The sequence below is a fragment of the Pinus tabuliformis genome, chromosome 4_1, assembly GCF_031772625.1.
Source record: "Pinus tabuliformis cultivar Carrire ecotype Pingquan chromosome 4_1, CPIR1, whole genome shotgun sequence".
Classification (NCBI taxonomy): domain Eukaryota; kingdom Viridiplantae; phylum Streptophyta; class Pinopsida; order Pinales; family Pinaceae; genus Pinus; species Pinus tabuliformis.
The window spans coordinates 945,540,804-945,561,069 of record NC_142303.1 but is presented as its reverse complement, the minus strand read 5'-3'; positions in this window follow the sequence as shown (position 1 = coordinate 945,561,069).

Below are 20,266 nucleotides of genomic sequence, written 5' to 3'. Positions count from 1 at the left end.
TGGATTCTACCTTAACACTTCATTTGTTCAATTGTAGAAGATGAGAGAGGGAAAATGATACACATAACAAACTTACAAGTACTGAAAGAAACAAACCATCAAGACATAAAGCCACAAGAATTCCAAATAGTGCAGCAAATCCCTGGTCTTCCCTTTGCCAAAATGCTGAAGTAAAATGTACAATAAAGTCTCAAAGCCTCTTCCCAAAGAGTCCAACCTCTCCAACCATGAAAATGATTTAGAAAATACATAATATAGAACATGACAACCCATTCCCTAGCCTCTATGGGTCGAGCTCATCATCCTAGGAGGTGTTTCAACCAATTCTAAAGAAAGTACTACAATCTAGGCAGTCAAAACAACTTGCCTCTATAAGCTAGGAAACCAATTCATTCATTAAATTTTTGTTATTTTATGAATGAATCATCTAGAATAAGTAAATAAGTGTCAAGTCAACATAAAGTTCCATTAATTACATCAAGGAGGGTGAAAAATCCCATCACAAGTCAAAACTAGTCAAAACTGGCCGAATTCCTGAGCTGGAAGGTGAAAACTGTACAAAAAATCTGGATGCGTAGCGCGCCTGAGCCCTACACATAGCGCACCTTTCCACCTGCTTTTGGGGCACTTCTCGGCATCCAAATTGAGCTCAGGTTGGCTTTTTGGAAAGCCCTGGATGTCTAATTTCCAAAACAAGTGGAATTTTCCAATTTTATGTCCATTTACCCCTCCAAAAGTGCATTCTCCCAAGGCTGCTACCTGTGTGTCCAAAAAGGGGCAGTGAGGTCATTTTTTGCATGTTTTTTGACCTTTTGGGGACCCAAACCTTGATGAAATGCCTTGGAAGTGGCTGAGCAGGTGTATTTCATCATGAAAAATCCAAAAATGCAAACATTTCATGATTTGGACCTCCCAATTTTAAGGGTAGCGCGCGGCGCGCTACGCGTTGAGCCAAAAAACAAATTGTGCCAAAAAACCCTGATGCGTAGCATGCCTGAGCCCTATGCATAGCGCGCCTTTCCACCTGATTTTGGGGCACTTTCCGGAATCCAAATTAGGCGCAGGATAGCGCGTTGGAAAGGTATCTGAGTCTAATTTCCAACCCAAGTGGAATTTTTCAGTTTGGAGTTCATTTGACGTGTAAAAAGTCAAATCTCCCAAGCCTGGTCAAAATGTGCCAAATGAGGTTGCCTCAAGGCAGAGTGCTGTTGCAGTCAACTTTTGAATACCTTCCTCAACTCCAAATTGAGCTCATGATAGCTCATTGGAAATATCGTTGTGTTTAGTTATCATTTGACTCATCAAGAAATTCATGTGGCCAACCAAGATAGGAGAAAACTTGATTTTCCCAAGGTCACTTCAGAGGTGCATTTGATTCTCCTGAGGCAACGATATTTTTGACATTTATCTAAAACCATGACACCTGTGTAAAAAGTGAAGGAGGTTTTTCTTCTTTGGCATGTTGTGGACCAAAACCTCTCTCATGTTTCAAAAATTCATCTTTGATTACTCTAAAACATCTTTTGAGTGAGACTTATCCCGATGTGTGAAACAAGGAATTTTGTGGAAATGAAGCGAAATGAAGGGGATGAGGGGCTTCTAAATTCTCGAGAAAATTTTTGGAAGTAGGGAGGGATGTTAGGAAGCAGGGGAAAGTGGAATCCCAGAGATTGAGTGAGGGGAAGGGGTCCAAAAGGGCAAAACACAAGCCAAACCTAGAAAATTGCCAGGTTGTAGCAAGAAACTAGGGTTTGTGCGAAAATGAGGAATTTGGGGGATCTCAGTGATGGGAAGTGTTTGATAAGGTACTTTAATGATAGGGGAAGGTATATGAACATATGGATACAAGTTTTGCTAATGATTTGACCATCCAAGAGAAATTGCCTTCAAAACCCTAGGAGAGGCAAATGAACCTTGCCTAGGCGCAATTGAAGCATGAACAAGGTGTAAAATTACCTAATGGAACTTGACATGATGATGAAAACTCTATGAATGATGATAGACTCAGCTGAATAGTGAAATAGACTCACATTTGGGCAATTTTGAAAGGAGTGAAAGCAAACCCTAGACCTAATGCCTAGTGACCAAATTTTGCTTGAAGACTCACTGAAATGACAAAATTTGACCTTAACACTCTGAGACCACTTTGTAAGAGCATATTTGATCACTGGAGGAAGGCTGGAAAGACTGACACTAACAAAACCAAAACTAGACTCTTGACTCAATTTCAAGACTGAAATTGACTTGAAAGACTCAATTTCAAGACTGAAATCGACTGAAAGACTTGACTCAAGCAAACCAAACCAAAACTGAAATTAAACCTCAGTTTTATAGCCTTCACCTCGGGCCACAAATTGAAAGAATGATAAAGTACAAACTTGCAATGGAATTTAAACAAACCGGTATGTACAATGATACATATGACAGCAGAAAACACTTCAAAAATAGTACCGTTTGAGTAGCCGACTATTGACCGACCCACCGGGATAGTCTTCTCCATTCATTTCTTGCAAAAGGAAATCATTTTGGCCCCGATATGCAGCAATCCTATAAGGTCCTTTCCAAAGATTTTCAAACTTGCCATGCTTACCTTTCTCTTCGTTCCTTACATCCCATTTCAACACTATGTCTTCTATTTGAAACTTCTCCGCCTTTTCCCTTCGATCATATATCTTCTTTATTCTCTCTTGCATCTTGAAAGTGTTCTGAAATACCTCCTCTCTAGTTTGTTGCAAATGAATCATTTGATTGATTCTTCGCTGCAAATGATTATCTTTACTACCCGCTTCTTGTAGGAGTTTAACCACCGACACTGCAAGAGAGGTTGGGAAGACTATGTCCACGCCATACATGAGCTTGAAAGGGGACATGCTCATATATTTATTTTGACTTACTCTGTTTGCCCAAAGTGCATTGACAAACTTTTTGTGCCAACTTTTCTTGTTCATTTCCAGCAGCTTTTTGATAATGTTGACCAAAGATTTATTTGAGGATTCTGCCAATCCATTGCCTTGTGGGTAATAGGCAGTTGAGTGCCCCAAAGTGATTTAATATTTATGACAAAAGTCAATCATCCTTTTAGATTTAAAGGCTGCTACATTGTCAGTGATCAGCTTATTTGGATAGCGAAAACGAGACAAAATGTTGTTTTCAAGAAATGAAATGATTACTGAATCAGTGGCTTGCCTCATGGGAATCGCCTCAATCCATTTGGTGAAATAATCTGTCGATGTGAGGATCCATTTGTGCTACGCTGAAGAAGAAGGATGGATCTCGCCAATGAAATCCAAACCCCACTACTGAAATGGAGCACTTACTTCAATGGGCTTGAGTGGTAAAGGCTGCAATTTCCTCCTACCTTGAAAAATCTGACATTCGTGGTAGCTTGCTACTATTTTGTACACATCAACAAAAAGAGTTCGCCAATAATATCCCGCTCTCAAAATTTTATTAGCTGTTGTCTTCCAGAAAAGATGGCCTCCGCAATCTTCCCTGTGAAAGTCTTCCATAACCTGTTTTGCCTCTTTTTCAACCAAACAATTGAGCAAGACACCACCGGGATCTTTCCAATAGAGTGCATTATTCATGATATAGAACTTAGCAGCCTTCAATTTCAGGGTCCTACTTTTATTCTTAGCCATTCCAAGTGGTGATGATAGATTTTGGAGTACATAAGCAATGTCCGAATGCCAAGGAGAAAGAAGAAAAATTTCTGATACCTGAGCAGGCAGACTCTCTTCATCTTTCTCGGACATAGCAGCAATGAGATTGATGTCCAAGGCATTAAATTTGACTCAACCATTAGCTTAGCCAACCCATATCCTTTGATGAGCTTTGTCGGTTTGATTTCCATGTCATATTCCAACAAGGCAGGAATCCATTTGCCTCTTTTCCCCTCTGGATTTGTTTGCACTAAGACATCCTTAACAGCAGCATTAGGGACATAAGCAAGGATGTGAGAATGTAGAATATAAACCCATAAATCTTTCAATGCCTTTACCAAAGCAAGGGCCTGTTTTTCAATAATATTGTACTTTAATGCCGCATCATTTATGGTCTTGCTGAAAAATGCAATTGGTTTCTCGAGCTGGTCTCTTTTCTACATCAAGACCGCTGCCATAGTATGATCCGAGGCAAATGAAAACAAAATGAAATCCTAAGTACAGTCCACGCTGATCAAAATTAGAGCTGAAGAAAGGGCCAATTTCACCAAATTGAAAGACTTAATTGCTTCCTCGGTCCACTTCACTACACTATCTTTTTTGAGCATGTTCGTGATTTCCCTTAAATGTTCTGTAAGATTGGGCATAAAGCAACATAAGAAATTCATCTTACCATTGAATGATTGGATCTCTCTTACTTCATAGAAAATCAATATTTTGAATGGCTTCCACCCGAGTTGGATCAATGCGGATGCCTCCTTTGATATAATATGACCAAGAAGCTTGCCTTCATTCATGGAAAATAGACTCTTCTTTGGATTGAGAGAAATACCATACTTTCTACAACGCTGAAATAAAATTTTCAGATGATAGAGGTGCTCTTCATCTGAGTTAGAGAAAACTATCAAATCATCAAGATAAACAACTAGAAAAATATTTTTTTCATTAGCAAATGTAATATCCATCGCCCGCTAAAAGGTTTCACCAACATTTTTCAATCCGAAATGCATCTTCGCATAGTGAAAAGTTCCCCACAGAGTGGTGAATGGTGTTTTGTCCCTATCATCCTCATGGACTAGAATTTGGTTATACCTAGAATACCCATCAAGTAGCGACATGCGGGAAGCCCCAACTACCCTCTGAAGTATATGATCCATCTTGGGCAATGGATAGTTATCTTTCAAAGATACTTTATTCATATTTCTAAAATCAATACATAACCAAATCTCCCCTATTTTCTTGCGCACGGGCACCAAATTAGAAATCCAATTGGAAAATCTTATGGGAACAATGATACCTACTTTGTACAACCAATTCACTTCTTTCTCAATTGAGGGCAGTAGCTTTGGATTTATTCTTCTTAGCTTCTAACGAAAAGGCTTTTGATTGGCTTGATCGGGATGATATGCTGAATTATGCTTGTGTCATATGCCTTCAAATCTGAATAATCCCAAGCAAATACATCAGTAAAAGAAAATAGTAAACTGATATACTTTGCTTTTACTTGTGGAGGCAATGCCTTCGATAACTTCACCATTTTAGGATTTTTAGTTGATCCAATGTTCACATCCTCAACTCCTTTCTTGGTTGGCAACAAGCTCGGTTTCCAGGCCACATCATCCTGATCAAACAACTCCTCTAAAGGTATTAGACCTTTAGGAATGATGTTGTCCTTCAACTACAAACTTCCATCTGATTTACTTCTATGTCCGCCTCACCATCATCATACTCCACATTAATAGAATTATCTTTGAACTTACCTTTTTGCATAAATTCATCGATCACTTCATCATCTTGAAACACTTGCCAATACCTTTGATTGTCGAGAACAATTCGGCGATGTTTCACATGAATCTCAAACTTGTTGTTTGAATTCATTAGAATTTTCAAATTACATGTTGTTGTTGCAAGTGAATCTGCAATGACATTCTGAACACGAGGACACATGTCAATGTGTAATCTGAAAATACTCTAAAGATATCTAATACCGCATTGTGGTAGGCCTGCATTCGATGATGCTTAGCTTGATATTCCCCTTTCACTTGCTTGATAGCTAACTCGGAGTCGCCATACACTGATATCCTTTTAGCATTCAACTTTCTAAGAATTTTCAAACCAACAATTAAAGCCTCATATTCGGCCTCATTATTTGAAAAATCAAAAGCTAGTTTATAAGAAAAGACCCTTACATTACTTGGCACTTTATTTAGGGCAAAAACAGGGCTGCCTATCCAAATGCCAATTCCAACACCTTCCCTTCCTACCGTGCCATCAAAATCCATGCTCCACAGGCCTGCTTCGTCCTCTTCCAAATGCTAAAATTATGTTTGGTCTGTTACTCTACCTTGCTGTCCATCAATATGTTGCTGCTATCAGAAGGCTGATTGCTCAGCGGTACTATCAAGTCTTTGTATTTCTTGCTTTAAGACCTCCCTGAAATTTTATGTGATCTTTGGAATGTCTTCTACTTCAACTACTTGGCTATTTACATCATTAAAGCTATCTGAATACAAAACAAATGATTCTAAATCAGTATGTACATAGTTGATTGGATGATTTACCAGTTTCTCCTTGCTAGTGATCATGTACTCCATCATTTTTTCCCAGTGTAATTTTCTCATTTGACCGAACATGGGAATGGTAGCATAGGAGAAATCAAGCTACATTGTCCCTTTAATCTTTGCTCCCCAAGATCTGGAAAGAAGCATGCCAAATCTAGGAGGTATATCCACCATGACCACATCCATCAAAACATTTTTTTCCAGAATCTGATCCAAACTGACCACCAAATCTTTGATAAGACCAATGCACCTTACTCTACCAAAATCAAAGGAGTAGAGGTCATGATACTTTCTAGTGATATCCAATCCCAATTTCTCCATGATTGCCTTAGGCATGAGATTATGAGAGGCTTCAGAATCAAACATAGCATTATGTAATACATAGTCATGCACCCTAAGGATAATGTAAAAAGGAGCTACATCACTATCTTGAGACTGACCTTCCAATGCTGGACCAAAAATCAACTCAGATCTATCATCCTCCACATTCACCATATCAGATGATGGATTTAAATTCAAAATCTTAGATACCTAACCTTTGTAGCTACCGTTCTTCATCAACTCAGTGAAAGGAATAGATACTTTAACTTAGCAATTTAATTTTCTAAGTTAAAGACTGAAATCTTCTCTACCTCTTTAACTGAAACATCCTTCTTTTCAGCTTTCCCCTTTGATTTGTTGATGGTGTTTTGTTGGTGGTAGGATCAGCTGTCTCTTTTCCCTTTTTTTTGCACAATGGGAGGATCATTCTTTGGTGTTGTTGTCTCCTTCCTTTTCTAAATTAGATTTATGGGCACATCTCTACTTTTGAGTGAATATTGTCGCTGCCGGTCTATCAAAGCATTCATGTACCCTCTTTGATATTCATCAGACTCCTCCTCAAGAACTGTTTCATTAGCCAAGATGAAATTTTCGTCCCTTTGTACAGCTGAATTCTCGGAATACTCCTCATCTTCAGTGATAAAAATTGGCATATCATTGGGTGTAAAGAAATTATTCATCATCTGATTCCGGACCATGTACAAAATTCTGCTGTAAGGGTGTCTTCACCTGCTGCTGCGCTGTTTGGTCTTGTGCTCGCTGCTCTCTTTGCTTGATTCTAAATTGTGGTTGTTGCTGACCACGAAAGTTCGGATTTCTGACTTGTGGTTCAGGCTTGTCAATTGTCAATCTGTCAAACATCTTCTCCATCTTCTAGAGCACTTGATATGAAGTGGAAACCTCTTCCTTAATTGTTACCTTCTTTTCAGCCTTTGTTCTAGCTCTCTTGGCAAGTAGATTAGCTTCAACGCTGACTGCACTTTTCTGCATGTCTTCCAAAGTGACCAGATCCCTTTCTCTTAATTGATAGGCCATATCAGGATTGAAACCATCCAGAAACTTAATCAAAGCCAGCCCCATAACTGGCTTTATATGATTAGGAATTGCATTGTAAACTGAATTGAATCTAATACAATAATATTGAACAAACTCACCAACATTCCGCTTGATGTTCTCATATTCGGAAAGAATCTGAAGAGGATTTTTCTTCACTTCCCAGTGATCCAAGAATTGTCTCTGAAGATTAGTCAATGTAGTGATACTTGCAGCCGACAAAGCTCTAACAATTTCCTCACTTCACCACCAAAGGTTTGTACAAATAGTCTCATCATCACATTTTCGGCATCAATCTCATGAAGGTCGAAGAAATCTTTCATCCTATCCACATGTTACTGAGCTATAACACTGTGAGGAGTGCCATCAAACAATGGAATTTTTCTTTGATAATCATCAAGCATATCATCCAAATTTTGAGGCAACACAAGGGGTGCAAATCGAGCAGCCATTGCTCTTGGTGGATTTGCAATCGGTATTGGGGATGTTGGGGGAGTGGGTGCAACTGATGTATGGGGTGTATGAGGTGGGGATGGTGGTGAAGAAATTTTAGATGTTTGAGGTGTAAAAGGAGTGGATGGAGGTGACACCACTGCAGATTTTTTATTAGAGATAGAAGGTTGCACGGGAATGGTGGGAATGAAGGGAGTTTCGGTATGAATTCCAGAGCTAGATGCAACCACGGAGGACCCAAGAGTTGTAGATGCAGACTCTACGAAATTAGTGATATTTGAAGCCACACTTGAAGTTTGGAGTTGTTTCAAGATATAATCGTCAATTGATTTATTGGCCTTTTCAGTTTCAAGATCTTTGACAAACTCTGGATTTAGGATAGTGGAACCTACAGCACTTTTGGATTTAGTCTCAAACAACGATAGATCAAGTTGTTCGTCAAACTTAAGATCTTCAAGATACTCAAAAACCATAGGACATGAATGAGATTTGAACACGGGAATCACAGAACTTACTTGGCGAAGGATTCTTGGAATAAGATTAGGATTTTCATACACAGGATGTGGATCATGATCCGGATTTGCTTTGGTATATCTTCTAGAAGCCAGTGTGTTATTATTTCCAAGTAATCAAATGGACATTATCAACTTGTTTAGCCTCTCAAACTCTAAACTTATCATCCAAAAGCTTAGAATTATTAGATGTACTGGGGCAATTTGCAAGTTAGATATTCCATTTATAAGACTAGACCGGAGATTGAATGAAGTAGCTTTTATCTACTTGTGCTAATGCAAAGAAAAAGCATTTCGAAGGCTACCTGGCTAATCTTGAGACTCTGTCTGTAGTTTATAAAATGAATAACAGTAACAAACAAACAATTTCTTCCCCATTGGAGTCACCACTATGTTAGTGCCTAAATCTACCTCAAGCTGAGAAAGGTAGGATCTAGGATAACATCAAACCACGCTTAACCTGGTAGTTTGCCCTACTAGGTCGGGAGAGGGCTCTCTCCTTGTCTATCTCAGAAAAATATGATCAATGAGGGCTTGAGATGACTGATATGAATATTGATCTTAGGCTAGGTATGTGTGCAAAAGACTTTGATTGAATTTAAAGATGTTTTGTTGGTTCAAATGGAAAGGCAAATTTTGGGTCTTGGGAATGAGGCTCAGTTTTGTAGAGGTCTCAATGGGGCAAGGTAGGAAAATGATTTGATACTTCAAATTGAATGAAATGGAGAGATTTAGACAGGTGAGGAGTTGAAGAGGGTAAGAAAACCTCAGGGATCCTCTTCAAACAACTTAAAACATCAATAACTAAGAAAACCCTAGGTAGAGCACTACAATTTCAATGGATTCTACCTTTATCCTTGTTTGTTTTAGTTAAGAAGAATAAAGAGAAATAATGGCATACATAAAACACATATAAACTTACAATTACAGAAGGAAACACAATATCAAACCAAGATGCCACATGAATCCCATAGAGTGTTGCAAACCCTGGTCTCTTCCTTAGCCAAAACTGCTGAGAAATGTAGATAATGAAGCTCCAATATTTCTCAAATGTCCAACCATGTTAATGATTGAAAAATCACAAGATATAGGCAAAAAGAAACTCATCCTAGACTCTATGGGTCGAGCTCATGAGTTTAGGAGCTATTCCAACTAATTCTAAACTGAGAACTACAAATTAGGCAGTTGAACAACTTGCCTCTGGAAACTAGGGAACTGATTCATTCAGTTGCAAACTACTTTTTGATAGATGAATCTACCTCCATGAGTGAAAATTTGACAAAATTACATCAAGATCCATCAATTTTCATTAAATTACATCATAAGTTTGACATTAGTAAAGAGAAAAGTCAAACTGTCAAGGAACTAGGCGAAAAACAAAGTATACTTGGTCAAACTGAACAAAATTTCCCCAATGCGCCATGCTGATTTCTCTATGCATAGCGCCTGTTTGCAGCCACTTTTGGAGGCATTCTTGGTGTCCAAATTTTCTGCAAGTGTGCTTGTTAGAAATGTCTACCTGTCTAACTTCCAGAACAAGTAGAATTGTTGAATTTAGCCTCCATTTTCCCCTCCAAAACTGAGTTCTACCAACACAGCTTCCTGTGTGTCAAAATAGGGGTAGTAAGGTCATTTTTTTGGGTCTTATTGACCTTTTTGGGGGCTCAAAACCTGTCAAAATTTCTTGGCCATTAGTAGGAATGCATATTTTTCGAAGAAAAATCCAAAGATGCTGAGTTTTTGTCATTTGGAGGCTTTCATCAAAAGCGAGTGCCAGGTGGCGAGGCACATTGGGCAAAAAATTTTGTGTTTTAGCCCAAAAATTTCAAAAATGGAAAAAGTGTCCCAAATTATTTGAAATTTGGGCTGAGTGTTCTCCATCAAGTGTTGTGTTGGGCCAAGGAAGCCTCAGCCAAGATCTGAAGTTTATCTTGCACTTTTTTCCTCCTCGATCTCTTCTTCAACTTGGCCTTCAAGTTCCTGATTCTAGCTTGGCACACCATATTCCTTCAAAAATAGTGATATGCCATGTTTCTCAACATATTTTTCTCATTGATGGCCTTCTCCAGCATCCTCTCCAAGTGGATATTATTCCTCTCCAACCAAGACTCACAATCAGCATTGATTTCTTGCTCAAGTGTTGTGAACTTGACTTTCCTCCTTTTGGCAGCTTGTCGGTTTTCTCGTATGTTTCTTACCCCCGTTATGGTTTTCTGATCCTCTAGTTGCTTGTTTCTTTGCTTTAGGTACTTTATTATCCACTTGGTTCTTTCCAAGTTGAGGGACAAAGCATTGATGTCCGCCTGTTGCTCTTGGATGACCTCCTTGAGCTTTGAGCTTTGTGGGCCCAAATCAGTGTCATCGTCCTGAATGAGAATGAAATCGGTCTCCTGCTCACCTGAAGGCCCCTCATCATATAATGGCCTCTTGCCCTTGTCCTGAACCTGTTGTGCTGATGAAGGAAGCGAGACCCCTTCCACCCCGGGTGGAGATAATACTCGCTTTGCTGCTGCAAACAACCGTCTAGTGCCCTTTTGATAGGTGACAAACACCAACACACTAGTAGTCTATGTCTCATGATCCTCCTACTGATGAGAAGGTCCACTTGTCTCATGAAAAGTCTATGGAGGTACCTGAGGAGCTGCGAAGAACACATGAGAAATGAAATCCTCCCATGTGATGCCTTGCAAACCAAGTTGATGCATGACCACAATTTTGATGAGTGAAAAATGATATATATTATTAAACTGCTGTTGAGGAGTCTTCTATTGTACTAAGGTTGTCATCTTCTCAATATTTCGGCACATGAAGTAGGGGAGATTCATCATTCTTACCCTGGTAAAGTGCATCAAAAATCTGATATGATAAGCATATAGGCGAAAAAAATGGCCCTCACAGCTGAAATACTTCATTATGAGTTTCATCAAGGGAGCATATGAGTCTTTCAGGTATCGAAAGGGAAAAACTCTACTGAGTTGTCTCAAATAACTGGGCTTGATGTATGGTTCATAATGTTCCCTGTCAATCTGCTGCCTTTTATTCCAATGCTCTCTGACATTAAGAATGTCGGTTGCTAGAGAAATAGACTCCGATGTCAAGGTGAATGCCACACTAGCTAGAGTGGCTTGGCCATTATGTAGATGAAGCATAATCAAGCGGGCTAACTCATGATGATACTAGACTTTAGCAACCATCTCATAGAACTAATAATAGGATTGGTGTTGGTAGTATGTGATAGCAAGAGGGCAGGCCTGCAACTCGACAAGTGAAGTAGGCTCCTCTCGTATATGTTTGCCACCCTTGTGAGGTCTCCTTGATGCATGCATTTTTGTAGGAGAGTCACTGTGTGTTTCTTCATCTCGGTCATATGAAGCATTAGATTCCATGCTTGCTAATGTGTGAGTTTTCTTGATGAGTATGAAGAGATTTATGGTGATTTTAGTTTTTTGCCACCAAGGGTAAGAATGTAGGAGGGACTATGGAGGGAGAGGGTATGAGGGGTTTTGGGAATATTATGACAAGTTTTTTGGTAAATAGGGAGTTTAGGGAATAGTGCGTAAGCTTAGGGACAAAAATTAGGGTTTAGGGATTTTTGAATTAGGATTTGGAAAAATGAGATTTGGGGATAGGGGTGAATGATATTTTAGGAATATGGGGGTTGGGGAGTGAGTGGATGAACTGGAAAATAAATGGAGGAGTCAAAGAGAAAGGGAGTGGTGGAGTGGACTTGGTAGCAAAATGACAAATGCAAACCCTAGGCAATCTTTTTTTGAGAAATTGAAAGGGAGTAGGGTTTGAGTTTTTTCACACAACCACCATAAATTTTTAAGAAAAATTCTTTCGCTAGCAAGGAAAAGGGCTTGACTTCCTTGCACACTAGAAGACTTGAGCAATTTTGGCAATTTGAGGGAGTTTACGATGAAATCGGGCTTGGCAGCTCTATGCACCACGCCACAAACCCAATGCGCCGCGCTTCCTGTATGCGCCGCGCCAGTATAAATTTAACACTGTGGAGGGTAGCCCAATGCACCATGCCTCTCACCCAATGTGCAGCACCTCCAAAACTGGAACTCTTTGCTGTGATTTTGCTTCCTTTCTCCAACACAACCTTCATTTTGCTCAATCTTTCTTCTTTGAGTTCCAATGAGCTTTTGAATTGTAAAAATGATTTATATACAAGAGATTTTGATTTTTCCTTCATAAAACCCACTTTTATAATGTTTGCAATGTGACTTACTTTTTCAACTCTGTTTTTTGAGCAGTTTACTTTATTTGTGCCTTTGATGAACTGAATGACTTGATTTTTTGTTTTCCTTGCAGGGGATGGTGCTGATGAAGCTTGGCAAGGTGACTAGGGTTGCCATTGAAGTGATTTACATATAAGAGAATTGAAATTACATGAATTTATACAACAAAAAGCTAAAATACTCTGTTTTTCCTCAAAACAGTTTTTTGAGGAAAAATACATTTCTGAGCATGAGATTAAGAATTTTATTGGTACATGGAACTTTATTCAACCTCCTCATGCACCTGCTGGCTACTATTGGACATTTTGAAGACCTTTTTGATGAAACCCTAGACCTAATGAAACTGAGACCCTAGAAATGACTCTTGCAAATTTAAAGACAAAAAGTGATTGCAGATGATCTTGATGAATGGAAATGGGCCAGCAGGTAAAGGACATGAGGGAAAATGTACAACAAGACACTATCGCCAGATGATCCATGCTCCTAATGGAATGCATTTGACTGAGCGAGACACCTAATATGCAATGCAACAAAAGAATTTGATCTTTGACAGAGGGATGAGGATACCGACACTAACATTGGCTCCAATGGGGATGGTAGCTCCTTGGAGGTTCCAAGAACTACAGATCTCTGGGAAAGCAGGCAGTGCCTTCGTCCATTGGGCTATGGAGTCAATAACTTCGACAAACCAAAACGAGACTCTTGACTCAATTTCAAGACTGAAATTGACTTGAAAGACTCAATTTCAAGACTAAAATCAACTGAAAGAACTGAGTCAAACAAACCAAACCAAAACTGAAATCAAACCTCAATTTTATAGCCTTCACCTCGGGCCCCAAACTAAAAGAATGATACAGTACAAACTTGCAATGGAATTTAAGCAAACCGATATGTACAATGATACATATGACAGCAGAAAATACTTCAAAAATAGTATCATTTAAGTAGCTGACCATTGACTGGCCCACCGCGATAGTCTTCTCCATTCATTTCTTGCAAAAGGCAAGCATTTTGGCCCTGATATGTAGCAATCCTATATGGTCCTTTCCAAATATTTTCAAACTTGCCATGCTTACCTTTGTCTTCGTTCCTTGCATCCCATTTCAGCACTATGTCTTCTATTTGAAACTTGTCTGCCTTTGCCTTTGGATCATATATCTTCTTGATTCTCTCTTATAGCTTGAAAGTGTTCTAAAATACCTCCTCTCTAGTTTGTTGCAAATGAATCATTTGATTGATTCTCCGCTGCAAAGGATCATCTTCGTTGCCCGCTTCTTGTAGGAGTTTAACCACCGGGACTGCAAGAGAGGTCGGGAAGACTGTGTCCATGCCATACACGAGCTCAAAAGGAGACATGCCTATAGATTTATTTTGACTTACTCTATCTGCCAAAAGTACATTGACCAACGTTTTGTGCCAACTTTTCTTGTTCGTTTCCAGTAGTTTTTTGATAATGTTGACCAAAGATTTATTTGAGGATTCTGCCAATCCATTACCTTGTGGGTAATAGGCAGTTGAGTGCCCCAAAGTGATTTGATATTTATGAAAATAGTCAATCATCCTTTTATATTAAAAGGTTGTTGCATTGTCGGTGATCAGCTTATTTGGACAGCCAAAACGAGACAAAATGTTGTTTTCAAGAAATGAAATGATTACCGAATTAGTGGCCTGCCTCGTGGGAATCACCTCAATCCATTTGGTGAAATAATCCGTCACTGTGAGGATCCATTTCTGCTACGCTGAAGAAGAAGGATGGATATTGCCAATGAAATCCAAACCCCACTGCTAAAATGGAGCACTTACTTCAATGGGCTTGAGCGGTAAAGGCTGCAATTTCCTCCTACCTTGAAAAATCTGACATTCGTGGCAGCTTGCTACTATTTTGTGCACATCATCAAAAATAGTTCGCCAAGAATATCCCGCTCTCAAAATTTTATTGGCTGTTGTCTTCCAGAAAAGTTGGCCTCTGCAATCTCCCTTGTGAAAGTCTTCCATAACCTGTTTTGCCCCTTCTTCAACCAAACAATTGAGCAAGACACCACCGAGATCTTTCCAATAGAGTGCATTATTCATGATACAGAACTTGGAAGCCTTCAATTTCAAGGTCCTACCTTTTTTCTTAGCCATTCTAGGTGGTGATGACAGATTTTGGAGTACATAAACAATTTCCAAATACCAAGGAGAAAGAAGAAAAATTTATGATACCTGAGCGGGCAGACTCTCTTCATCTTTTCCTCGAACATAGCAGCAATGAGATTGATGTCCAAGGTGTGCAAATTTGACTCAACCATTATCTTAGCCAACCCATATCCTTTGATGAGCTTTGTTGGTTTGATCTCCACGTCATATTCCAACAAGGCAGCAATCCATTTGCCTCTTTTCCCCTCTGGATCTGTTTGCACTAAGACATCTTTAACAGCAGTGTTAGGGACATAAGCAAGGATGTGAGAATGCAGAATATAAACCCGAAAATCTTTCAATGCCTTTACCAAAGCAAGGGCCTGTTTTTCAATAATATTGTACTTTAATGCCGCATCCCTTATGGTTCTGCTGAAAAATGAAATTGGTTTCTCGAGCTGGTCTCTTTTCTGCATCAAGACCACTGCCATATTATGATCCAAGGCAAATGAAAACCAAATGAAATCCTGAGTATAGTACGAGCTGATCAAAGCCGGAGCTGAATAAAGGGCCAATTTCACCAAATTTAAAGACTTAATTGCTTCCTCGGTCCACTTCACTACACTATGTTTTTTGAGCATGTTTGTGATTTGCCTTAAATGTTCTGCAAGATTGGGCACAAAGAGACGTAAGAAATTCATCTTACCATTGAATGATTGGTTCTCTTTCTTACTTCGTGGAAAATAAATCTTTGAATGGCTTCCACCTGAGCTAGATTGATGCGGATGCACTCCTTTGACATAATATGACCGAGAAGCTTGTCTTCATTCATGGCAAATAGTCTCTTCTTTGGATTGAGAGAAATAACATACTTTCTACAATGCTGAAATACAATTTTTAGATGATATAGGAGCTGTGAATAACTCATGAGAAATGAAATCCTCCCATGTGATGCCCTACAAACCAAGTTGATGCATGACCACAATTTTGATGAGTTCAAAATGATATATACTATTAAACTACTACTGAGGAGTCTTCTGTTGTACTAAGGTTGTCATCTTCTCAATATTTCAGCACATGAAGTAGGGGAGATTCATCATTCTCACCCTGGTAAAGTGCATCAACAATCTGATATGATAAGTATATAGGCGAGAAAACCAGCCCTCACAGCTAAAATACTTCATTATGAGTTTCATCAACGGTGCATATGAGTCTTTCAGGTACCGAAAGCGAAAAACTCTGCTGAGTTGTCTCAAATAACCGGGCTTGATGTATGGTTCATAATGTTCCCTGTCAATATACTGCATTTTATTCCACTACTCTCCAACATTAGGAATGTCGATTGCTAGAGAAATAGACTCTGGTGTCAAGGTGAATTCCACACCAGCTAGAGTGCCTTGGCCATTATGTAGATGAAGCACAAACAACCGGGCTAACTCATGATGATACTAGACTCTAGCAACCATCTCACAGAACTGATAACAGGATTGGTGTTGGAAGCATGTGATAGAAAGAGGGCACACCTGCAGCTCAGCAAGTGAAGTAGGTTCCTCTCATATATGTTTTCCACCCTTTTGAGGTCTCCTTGGTGCATGCATTTCTATAGGAGAGTCACTGTGTGTTTCTTCATCTCTGTCATATGAAGGGTCAGATTCCATGCTTGCTAATGGGTGAGTTTTCTTGATGAGTATGAAGAGATTTATTGTGATTTTAGTTTTTTGCCACCAAGGGTAAGAATGTAGGAGGGACTATGGACGGAGAGGGTAGGAGGGGTTTTAAGAATATTATGACAAGTTTTTTGGGAAATAGGGAGTTTAGGGAATAGTGTGTAATCTTAGGGACAGCAATTAGGGTTTAGGGATTTTTGAATTAGGATTTGGAAAAATGAGATTTGGGGATAGGGGTGAATGATTTTTTAGGAATATGGGAGTTAGGGAGTGAGTGGATGAACTGGAAAATAAATGGAGGAGTCAAAGAGCAAGGGAGTGGTGGAGTGGACTTGCCAGCAAAATGACAAATGCAAACCCTAGGCAATTGTTTTTTGAGAAATTGCAAGGGAGTAGAGTTTGAGTTTTTTCACACAACCACAATAAATTTTTAAGAAAAACTCTTTCACTAGCAAGGAAAAGGGCTTGACTTACTTGCACACTAGAAGATTTGAGAAATTTTGGCAACTTGAGGGAGTTTATGATGAAATCGGGCTTGGCAGCTCTATGCGCCACGCCACAAACCCAACGCGTCATGCCTCTTGTATGCGCCACGCCAATATCAATTTAACACTGAGGAGGGTGGCCCAATGCACCGCGCCACTTGTATGCGTTGCGCCTCTCACCCAATGCATCGCACCTCCAAAACTGGAACTCTTTGCTATGATTTAACTTCCTTTCTCCAACACGACCTTCACTTTGCTCAATCTTTCTTCTTTGAGTGCCAATGAGCTTTTGAATTGTAAAAACGATTTATATACAAGAGCTTTTGATTTTTCCTTTATAAAACCCGCTTTTATAATGTTTGCAATGTGACTTACTTTTTCAACTTTGTTTTTTGGTCAATTTACTTTATTTCTGCCTTTGATGAACTGAATGACTTGATTTTTTGTTTGCCTTGCAGGGGATGGAGTTGTTGAAGCTTGGCAAGGTGACCAGGGTTGCCACTGAAGTGATTTACATATAAGAGAACTGAAATTACATGAATTTATACAACAAAAAGCTAAAATACTCTGTTTTTCCTCAAAACGGGGTTTTGACGAAAAAAATACATTTCTGAGCATGCGCTTATGAATTTTATTGGTACATGGAACTTTATTCAACCTCCTCATGTGCCTGCTGGCTGCTATTGGAAATTTTGAAGACCTTTTTTATGAAACCCTAGACCTAATGAAACTGAAACCCTAGAAATGACTCTTGCAAATTTAAAGACAAAAAGTGACTGTAGATGATCTTGATGAATGGAAATGGGCTTAACAAGTAAAGGACATGAGGGAAAATGTACAACAAGCCACTATCGTCAGATGATCCATGCTCCTAGTGGAATGTAGCTGACTGAGTGAGACACCTAATATGCAATGCAACAAAATAATTTGATCTCTGACGGAGGGATGAAGATACCGACACTAACACAAGGTAAACAACTTAGTTCTACTGTATGACACCAAGTTTGAAAAATTTCCGGGAAAACTCCAAATTCACTAGCTAGGACCATATGTGGTTAAGGAGGTCATAGATGGTGGTGTGGTCTAGCTAGTCCAACTAAATTTAGAACCCTTCCCAGGAAAAGTAAATGACGGTCACTTGAAACCCTACACGGGTAGGCCGACTCTCTGACTAACCGGCCAAAGTCTAGTATTTGCGACCCGAGGAGCCGGATGAGGGCACAGGACTATAAACACATGCAACACATGTAGGTACCAAGGTAAGGACACAATTCAGACACGAATGATTCAGAAGCAAGAATTCAGCAGGTATAGTAGGTAGCAGCTTAGTGCGCTGCCAACATTCACGCCGTCGGGACCAGTTGGAGGGACTTTGCGCCAAGATTTCCGCACCAATAGAGTGACTCAGGATGAGTCACGATGATTGTGTTGGGGGTCTATTGGGCATGGAATCCCCCCATAACATGTTTTGGGGCTCAAATCCCAAGTTTTTGTCAAATGTATTGTAATACTCTGCAAATTACAGGCGCGGATCGCGAAGTATAGAATGATTCATAAGGTTGTCTACCCTAAGTACTATAAATTAATGTAATATCATGTCAGCCTACCCATGGTCTACGGACCATGGGATTGTATAAATAGAGTGAGGCTCTAAGTTGTAAAGATAACAAATTGGAGAGATAGATGAATACATATGGTTTGAGCATGGAGTAAGAGTCTAAGTGTATTGGGTCATAGTAGTAGGAAGAGGCTTTGTAGCTGAGTGCGTAGAGGTGTAGTAGAGTTTGTAGCCAAGTGCGCGGACCCCTGCAGCTGAGTGTGCAAGGCAGTGTCGATTCTGCAATCTTGATCGAAGAATAACAAAGAGAAGTTGATTCCAATTTCTGTGTATCTGCTTATGTATTGCTTTCTTTACATTTATACTGTTTTGTTTATCGCACGCAATGATATGATTGTTGGATATGCTGTTAATTATCACTAGTATTACACAAATAAGTTGCGTAATCAGGTAATAACAGATTAAATAAGCAAGGAACTTGGGTATAATATGGGTCATGCCACAAGTAGGGCTGCATGGAAGCAGCATCACAGGTTGCGAGGGACTAATAGGTGCATGTAGCGACGTGCGTGTAGGGTCAAACTGCAGACCTCTAGAATGTCATCAAACATCACCAGGGTATAGAAACATGGTTCTAGAACCCTCCCATACTACTTCGGGTGAGACCTTAGTCCATGCTCCACGGACTGTTGCTGAAAGGGCCAGTAGTACCGGGATTTGCTTAGCTAAATCACCTCTGAACCTGGATCAGGCCCATACAAGCCAACAGTAATAGTTGGTCATAAAATATAGGGTTTCTACTGAGGTGGAAAAGTTACAGTTGAGACTTAACAATCATCTCATTATGACAAGAAGAAAGGGAATTTTGAATTTATTCTCTCTCATGCACAAATTCTCAAGGTCAGCGTCAGTCAACTGTAGGCTCATAAACCCAACAGATGTGTCTCCTCACCCTCAACGAAGTGTATAAATAGAAGTGACCACTCTCCTCATTTGGACATCACTCATATCATCACATATATCTCTCTCCTATCTGGATTGGCTCATATAGCTTGGAGGAAACCTTCCCTACTTAGCACATGTGAAAGGAGGACAAATTTCAGGATTGTTTTGGAAGCCACAAATTTCAGGAAATACGACAGCGTTGACTTGGGTGATTTTGACTAGTGTTAACTTTTTTCTAGGAGGAATAATTTTGACTTTTGAAGGCCACATTGATTGGCATTGTTTTTTAGGTAATTGGGAAAGTTTGACTATTTTACTTCAACCTTTGACCGCCAAAATTACAACAATGTTTGACTATGTTGACCATTTTTTTGGGTTGACTTTGACCCTCTTGGAAGGCCAAAATTATTTGTTGTTAATCAAACTTCTTGGAGGACGTTTTGGAGCTTCTTTGATCACCTTTGAATTTCTTGTTAGGGTTGCAGTTGGCTACGGTTGACTGCTGATTTGACAGGACTATTTTGTGAAAGTTAATTTGATATTTTTACTCTCTCTCTCTACTAAACTATTAAAGAATAATAAGAATATTTAATCAAAGTGTTTCCCCACATTAGGGTTTTTCCTTGGCATTTTCCACATCTTGTGTCCTCTTCTCTTGACATGTCTTATGCACATGTTTTTATG